Here is a 9,027-nt window from a genome sequence, read left to right as displayed (position 1 = left end):
AAACATACAGTCAATAATACAGTAGAAAAATAAGTCTATATACAATGTGAGCAAATGAGGTGAGATAAGGGAGGTAAAGGCAAAAAAGGCCATGGTGGCGAAGTAAATACAATATAGCAAGTAAAACACTGGAATGGTAGATTTGCAGTGGAAGAATGTGCAAAGTAGAGATAGAAATAATGGGGTGCAAAGGAGCAAAATAAATAAATAAATAAATACAGTAGGGGAAGAGGTAGTTGTTTGGGCTAAATTATAGATGGGCTATGTACAGGTGCAGTAATCTGTGAGCTGCTCTGACAGCTAGTGCTTAAAGCTAATGAGGAGGATAAGTGTTTCCAGTTTCAGAGATTTTTGTAGTTCGTTCCAGTCATTGGCAGCAGAGAACTGGAAGGAGAGGCGGCCAAAGGAAGAATTGATTTTGGGGGTGACCAGAGAGATATACCTGCTGGAGCGCGTGCTACAGGTGGGTTCTGCTATGGTGACTGTTACTAAATCCAAGGGTTCACATACTTTTTGCACCCTCCACTGTGAATGTTTACACGGTGTTCAATAAAGACACGATAACGTATAATTGTTTGTGTGTTATTAGTTTAAGCAGACRGTGTTTGTCTATTGRTGTGACTAAGATGAAGATCAGATCAAATGTTATGACCAATTTATGCAGAAATCCAGGTCATTCCAAAGGGTTCACATACTTTTTCTTGCCACTGTACATGTGAAAAACAGGAAATATACAATACCTAATAATACATGTATTAATATTACATTCTCATGCCCAACTCTTCTTTCAATAGATTACATTAAGATACATATACTTACATTGATTTAAATAGGCTACAAGCCATGACAAAATTGTCCCTCTGTCTTACCTTTAGAGAGGAGTCTGACTGCGTCCTGACAAATCAGCAAGGGTCCCTTTGGATGAAATCCTGAAATACAGGAAAAATGGACATGTAATGTTTCATTTAATATGTAGCTAACGTTGCTAGCGAATGACCATCCCCTCTCATAGCCTATTACACCCCAACAGGATATAGAGGACAGACAGACCAATTTCACTTCAGTCCACAGGAAAAGGAGGAGGAGGTGAAGAGGTCCCTGATAACATGTAGCAGGGTCAGATGTAGCTAGGGGCTGTTAACACACCTGCGGAAAGTCGTTACTCCAGCTGTACTGCATGTCTGGCCGGGGTCAGGGGTTAAAGTTGAGGGGTTAAAGGTGAGAGGTTAGAGGTGAGGGGCCAATGTGGTTTGTAAAATCAGGTGTAGGGGATCAGGTGCATGGGCAGTGGCTTTGACTTCAATCCACCCACTAGGAGAAATGGGGTGAATCTGAAATGGCGCTCTCTTCCCTATACAGTATAGTGCATTACTTTTGTAGTAACTTAGGGAATAGGGTGCCATTTTAGACATGGCTATGATCAGAGAAGTGATATCATAAAGAAAAATATGAATATAATCAAGTTAAGAGGTGCTGGTGCCTTGGAGATAAGCTACTTCCATCCAGGAGTTTACATGTTTAATGACCCGCACAGGAGTTGCTCAGTCCACGGAATATAAAATAGCTTCATACAGAATGAGTTATTGCAGATAGAGCCTTCGTCCGAGCACTGGTGTGTCGGTAATCAACTGTTTTTATTGAATGTGCATCAGAGTTGAATCTATCACTTTTTCATCCCCATACCAAATAACGATGGTGACAAAATGGGATCATCATTGGACACTATGACGTCACTAGACACAGCACTTTGTTTATATGGAGTCTGCTGGCTCCCAGCTACTGTAGGATAAACTGAAGAACACAAGGATCAACTGATAACATCATAATATTGTAATTTAGCAGACACGTTTTATCCAAAGCCACTGACAGTTCACTCATATGTACAGTTGATGTGTCCCGTGCAGGAATCAAACCAACAAGCCAACAAGCTGAGAAGCGCCAACCAATCACATCAAATAGCCTGTTCCCGACCAGCTCAAACAGGGATACCCAACATGACAGCATTACCTTCAGCATCTGCCACCAGTCAATAGCAGAGAAAGGAGGCTGTACTCTGGCCAGAGACAAAGAGAAAGGCCGTTCTCTTTATGTGAGAGCCTTTTAGCTGTGGTGCTATGGGCTCATCCAGGCCTGTATGCTGATTGGTTTGAAGGGAAGTGTTAGTCCCTTCCTGCCAGGGTGCAAAAAGAAAACTTGATTGATTGCTCACTCCGTCCAACCCCCTCTGGGCTTCTCGCCATTGGAGACTTCACAACAGGGGAGACGGAGAGAGAGAGAGAGAGAGAGAGAGAGAGAGAGAGAGAGAGAGAGAGAGAGAGAGAGAGATGGAAAGAGAGAGATGGAAGGGGTGAGAGAGAGCGAGAGAGAGAGAGAGCAGAGAAGAGAGATAGGAGAGAGAGAGAGAGATGAGAGAGAGAGAGAGAGAGAGAGAGAGAAGGAGAGAGAGAGAGAAGAGAGAGAGAGAGAGAGAGAGAGATGAGAGAAGAGAGAGAGAGAGTAGAAGAGAGAGAGAAGAGAGAGAGAGAGAGAGAGAGAGAGAGAGAGATGGAGAAAGAGAATCTGAGGTGGAAAATATCTCTCCCTCTGCTGTTCTTTAATCAGCTTGAAATGGTAGAAGTCATGTCGTACATACACAGAGAACATAAATATTTCACTCAAAACCTCAACTTTCAGTCTGATTCAATCTTGCTGTATAGAACATAATCGGTTCACACAATAAGAGCCACATACTTTTCTTCTTAAAAATACATTTAGAAAAACAGTACCAAAGCCAAATCCAACCTAAAAGGTAAATACCATTTAAAGCCCTCACTGGTATACGACTCCAGTTTTCAGTGTAAGACATAATATCTACATGCTAATCAAAGATACTGCATAATACTTTTCTGTGGTAGGTTTACTTGAATCTGTTCCTCAGTCACAATGGACCTGTCCAGTTGTGAAAAGCTCCCCAATAAGCCAGAGAAGACAAAGAGTGCCTGTTCTCCTGTTGTTTGTGTAATAATGACCAGATGATTAAGTTGGCGCAGTACAGCTCTACGAAACCAATCCTCTGGACTTTTGGTACAGTTTTTAGTGTGCCAAAGGTTGTGGGTTTGACTCCAGCAAGGGACAGCTAGTCCCCAATATTATTGCATTTGCTAAATGCTAGTAAGCATAAGAAAATAATGCAGACCCTGAAGCAAAGGGAGACATTATACTTCTGTATACTGCTGACCGTAATAATGAACACTTCTCAAACCACTTTATTTTGTAGACTGGAATTCGCATTCACCACTAATGTGTAGCAACCACCTGAGAAGTTTGTATCGAAACAGTTTGATACCACACAGATCATTGTACCAGACCTCATGTCTGAAAAGAAAATRCAGCTGTCCAGATCATAAATCTCAACCTTCTGGCTACTGAAAAACATCAAAAATGGCAACTGAAAAGAGAAACTGTAGTTTACTAGATTGTGTATCATTCCAAGTATGTCGTTTTCCTCTCKAGGCCTGACATTCACTCAGTGGCCAGTTTATTAGGTACACCCATCAAGGACCAATTGGCATCAAGGGACCTAACGTGTGCCAGGAAAAAATTCCCAACACCATTAAACCACCAGCCTGTACCGTTGACACCAGGCAGGATGAGGCCATGGACTCKTGCTGCTTACGCCAAATCCTGACTCTGCCATCAGCATGACGCAACAGGAATCCGGTTTTGTCGAACCAGACAATGTTTTTCCACTACTCAATTGTCCAGTGTTGGTGATGGCGTTCCCAGTGGAGCCGCTTCTTCTTGTTTTTAGCTGATAGGATTGGAACCCGGTYTGGTCGTCTGCCACAATAGCCCTTCCATGACAAGGGCCAATGAGTTGTGCGTTCCGAGATGCCATTCTGCACACCACTGACGTACTGCGCCGTGATTTTGCTGTTTGTGGCCCGCCRGTTAACTTGTATGATTCTTGCCATTCTCCTTCAACCTCTCATCAARYAGCTGTTTTCACCCACAGGYCTGCCGCTGACTGGATGTTTTTTGTTTGTCGCTCCATTCTCTGTAAACCATAGACACTGTCGTGTGTGAAAAGCCCAGGATGCCGGCTGTTTCTGAGATACTGGAACCGGCTTGCCTGGCACCGACGATTATARCATGCTCAAAGTCACTTAGGTCACTTGTTTTACCCATTCTAAAGTTCAATCAAACAGTAACTGAATACCTCGATGTCTGTCTGTCTGCTTTATATAGCAAGCKACGGCCACTTGACTAAATTATTATTTTATTTGTATTTTTTTCAACTTTATTTAACCAGGTAGGCTAGTTGAGAACAAGTTCTCATTTACAACTGCGACTTTGCCAAGATAAAGCAAAGCAGTGCGACACAAACAACAACACAGAGTTACACATGGAATAAACAAACGTACAGTCAATAACACAATAGAAAAAGTCTATATACAGTGTGTGCAAATGGCGTAAGGAGGTAAGGCAATAAATAGGCCATAGTAGCGAAGTAATTACAATTTAGCAAATTAACACTGGAGTGATAGATGTGCAGATGATGATGTGCAAGTAGAAATACTGGTGTGCAAAAGAGCAAAAAAGTTTACAAAAACAATATGGGGATGAGGTAGGTAGTTGGATGGGCTATTTACAGATGGGCTGTGTACAGCTGCTGCGATCGGTAAGCTGCTCAGATAGCTGATGCTTAAAGTTAGTGAGGGAGATATAAGTCTCCAACTTCAGAGATTTTTGCAATTCGTTCCAGTCATTGGCAGCAGAGAACTGGAAGGAAAGGCGGCCAAAGGYGGTGTTGGCTTTGGGAATGACCAGTGAAATATACCTGCTGGAGCACGTGCTACGGGTGGGTGTTGTTATGGTGACCAGTGAGCTGAGATAAGGCGGAGCTTTACCTAGCYAAGACTTATAGATGACCTGGATGTCTGTAGGTGCGAACTATTTTCGTGAACAGGGTGGTGCACCTAGTAAACCGGCCACTGAGTGTATATTCGTGTCCGTGGTGTGCTGAAACTGATCTTATCTGRACATATGGACAACTAAAACCAACATGTTACCAGTTCAGACACACCTCTCTATCCCGGCTSTGCTTATTCTTTAGGTTATTTCTAACATGCTATACACTGCACCACGTTTTCCTACACAMATCAGTGGTTCTGGGACATGATCCATGTATAGTTTTGGGAATTTTATTGGGAAATACTTTTCTTGGGAATTTCTGTTTGAGAAAAATMTACAATATTTCTAATCACAACCCTGTCCTTTGCTGTGGCGTAGAGGGAGCTGGCTGTACAAACACTGGTATAGGTTATGTCAGCATCTGGCCCAGGCCTCCTATAACCGCTTGCCGTCCAGSATCTAAAGTAATTGGTTACCAGAATGTTTTTTATAGCTTTGAGCCTTTTCTTATGACCCTCGTAATAAAAAGTGAATAATATATTTCTTGCCCCAACCTTGTAAATCACCCAGGAAGAGCTAGCTGCAACACCATTTGGGAAACACTGGCACAGGTTACAGTAAAGASATCTGGCCCTGCCGTGGTTAACCATCCTGCCAGTAGATCAGGCTAGCCTACCAGTCTTCTCTGTTTCTCCTTCAGCGGGTCGGCTCCTCCCATCCACTCCTCCCGGTGGGAGTGCACAGCCTCTCTCTGATCTGATGGGCTGTGAGGGAGGTCTGTGATGCCTCTGGCAGTGAGTCAGGAATCCCGGGAGTGAACTCTCACGCACGCACCCAGACAGAATAAAAAATGCATGGGTGCCACTGGAGAAGTTTCAGTCTGGTTGGTGAAATCCTCGTTCTCTCTGTCTCTGTCTCTGTCTCTGTCTCTCTCTGACTCTCTCTCTCTCTGACTCGCTCTCAATCTCTCTGTCTCTCTCTCTCTCTGACTCGCTCTCAATCTCTCTGTCTCTCTCTCTCACTCTCTGCCTCTGTCTCTCTCCCTCCCTTTCTTCTCTTGTGTTCCTCTCTTTCTCCTCCTTATTTCATTCCTTCATCTCTCTGCCTGCCGATCCTCTCTACCCCCTCCCTCCCGATCCATCCCCCCTACCTACCTACCTCCCTCATTCTCTCCTCCCTCCCTCCATCTATCTCTCCTCTCCCCCTCCCTCTCTCCCTCCCCTTTACCTCCCTCTATCTCTCTGTGTGATTTCACAATGACATCAGCCCAAACTCTGTGTTGTAAAAGCTAGACTAGTTAACCTCACCCTGCTAACCGCAGTTTTATAGGACATACACTGCTGGTGGTACACTCCCTTCTTCACAAGGCCTACCAAAAATAGAGTGACTATTTTATATGCAAGAACAATGAATTGACCAAGACAAGGCTTTGAGCTGTTAGGCCACTGATWATCTCACACAATAGATTTTATTTGTCAATGTGACTGAAACAGTTGCGCTCCCTCAGAGTGATTGGTACATTTCAATGTGTTTGTTTGTTTAACAAGCTCTACTGTGTGACTTAGACTTTTAGAGTATTTAGCACCCGTGTAATTTACAGCTGGTATATGTGGAGAAAGACTATATTATTAGTGACCAGACCACGAACCAGGAATGTCTGTACTTTTCCCCAGTTTCCATCATTCTGATGTTGCAAATATGCTGACCCTGTTTCCTTGCCTCTCATGTTTCCAATGAGCACYTTGCATGAAGCACATTTGAAATAGACAAATATACTGTATGCAACAAGAACCTATTCTATCATTGTCTAGGGGAGTGTTGACAGAGGTAGTGCTAACGTTCTGTCATTTATCTCTCTTATTTCATGTATCTCTGATGTCATGCCCGGGCCAGGGTATTGGGGTTACTAACATCAGCCACACCTCTGATTGGCCCGAGAGGTTAGAGTGGGCGGGACCATTATAKATAATGGAGAACATGATAGCTATGCAGGTGTTCTGATCTCTGATCTATGTTCCATCAGCTGTCTGTGGAACCATCCCTCTTTCTATTTCTCTTTTGTTTCCCTCTATCACTCTCTGATCTCCCTCTCTCTCTGCCTCTCTCCCTCTCTCYCTCAGTCTCTCTCCCCCTCTCTCTGTCTCAGTCACTCATTATTTTTTCTTGCACACACACAACATTAACTTGAGGACCATTATATATTGAGGATGCTTTTTAAATGCCACAGTACATTTAAGCCAGTGCCATAACTTTATACGCTTCTTACATATTACTGATAGCCCGCAGTATTAGAGTTTTGTGTCTCCCATCAGGCCCCTCCTGAGGAGTCTATTTTTCTCCTAACCTCCTGTATGAGGGCAACTCTGAGACAAGCCCAGGAGACCTCCCATGATAAGAAGCTGTGTTGGGGATACACTAAAACAGGTCATTCAGTAGTCTAATGTTTATTTCATGGGTCCTCAATATAAGCTCGGATCTAAATCATCAAAAAGATCCCAAAAAGAAGCTACTGTAAATCTCAGTGTGTGTGATGTGCATGAGTCTTTTCAGAGACACAGTTAGAGGTAGGCACTGAGGTCATCACCGATGAGCTTGTAGATGACCACATCTTTCATGCAAAGTAGGATACATGTCAGAAGGAAATAACATGTCAGAAGGAAATAACATGTCAGAAGGAAATAACATGTCAGAAGGAAATAACATGTCAGAAGGAAATAACATGTTCAGAAAGAAATAACATGTCAGAAGGAAATAAATGTCAGAAGGATAAACAATGTCAGAGGAAATAACATGTCAGAAGGAAATAACATGTCAGAAAGAAAAACATGTCAGAAAGAAATAACATGTCAGAAAGAAATAACATGTCAGAAGGAAATAACATGTCAGGAAGGTAACGAATAAATAGTCTACAGAATCGCATAACATGTCCATACAAAAGTCACGTTAAAGTCCTGTATTATACAGTGCCTGGAAAGCAGGACCTGGCTATGTAATTTTCATGGTAAAGCACCTGAAAGTATTTATAATTGGGCTGAAATCTTGGCTTGGTTGGTTGGCCAACAAAGGTTTTTACAGTACCAAATGCCTTTTCAACAGAGTAAGATAAGCAATGCATTCATTCCATTCCCTGTGTCCAGACGCCGCTGATACCCCGGTCTGCATGCAGGCTATTACCCAATATTGTTCATACAGGGTTCAATATCCACAAATCCTTTATCTCAAACAAATGGACAAAGTTGACAATTTGCAGCCAGTGAAAATATGTTCAATCTTACCTGAAAGTAGTAATAAATAAAAAATCCGCAGGAATGTACGATCGGAACGCAACGCTTCAGTGAAGGTGCTCTAAACGTATCCCGATGCTCCAATCGTGTCGTCTGTCAGCGTTTGGTCGAATGGGTGAAACAGCAAAAAAGAACCGGTAAGTGAGCAAAAATGATTCAACGTCCCAAGCTACGCTTCACACATTCAAAAAATAAGCCACTAGTCTACTTCACGACTAATATGCAGCATCTGCCACATGCCCAATTTAGAGATATCTAAATCTAAATCTGGATAGACACTCGGTGCCGGTGCTCACTCCCCGTGCGCAGGTGGCGACGCTGAGGGTGAGGAGCTGAATCGGTTTGAACAAAGAGGCGAGCACTGACACACAGACGGTTCAAGCGCCCCCCATTCAACTGAAGAAAAAAAGGGGGGCGAGGATTGGAGGAACGGATTGGTGAAAGGGGGTATTTTACATGACTATAATCCGAACCCATACATAAACCTCAAAGGTTGATCCCTTGTCTCTGAATTAAATTAAAATTCTCATGTCATGAGCTCATAACTAGGCTGGATATCAACGAGGGGAGGGGAGTTTCATGCATTTTTACTCCAGTTTTCCTCAACCCCTTACAAAAGGCCTACAGGAAAGTAAATGCACCTGCAGTAATTCATTTATTATTCAATAGTCTGTAAGCTATTGTTTATTACACTAAAATCCATCATTTTCTCATCTTCAGTTAATAAAARATGAAAAACATGTTCCTATCTTATTGATAAGTGGAAGGATATTATAAGTCATAGTGTTATATAGTGTAATAAAAACAATGTTTTTAGTGGCTGTGAAATCACACAGGTGACCTTACTGAG

At 42.8% G+C, this 9,027-nt stretch overlaps 1 protein-coding gene across 1 annotated transcript in view; it reads right to left on the bottom strand.

Moving 5' to 3' along the window:
* The window catches only part of LOC112072552 (neurocan core protein), a gene marked incomplete at its 3' end in the record, with an annotated part of 81,575 nt that extends 73,044 nt beyond the window's left edge, over positions 1–8,531 (bottom strand). Inside the window, exons 1-2 of the mRNA XM_024139949.2 lie at positions 8,169–8,531; positions 870–929 (exon numbers count right to left, since the gene is read on the bottom strand). The remainder of the gene's footprint in view (positions 1–869; positions 930–8,168) is intronic.
* Between the last annotated feature and the right edge of the window lie 496 nt (positions 8,532–9,027).

This window comes from Salvelinus sp. IW2-2015, unplaced genomic scaffold, assembly GCF_002910315.2.
Source record: "Salvelinus sp. IW2-2015 unplaced genomic scaffold, ASM291031v2 Un_scaffold1958, whole genome shotgun sequence".
Taxonomy (NCBI): domain Eukaryota; kingdom Metazoa; phylum Chordata; class Actinopteri; order Salmoniformes; family Salmonidae; genus Salvelinus; species Salvelinus sp. IW2-2015.
Note: the sequence above shows the minus strand (reverse complement) of the source record. Positions and strands in the feature narration are given on the sequence as shown.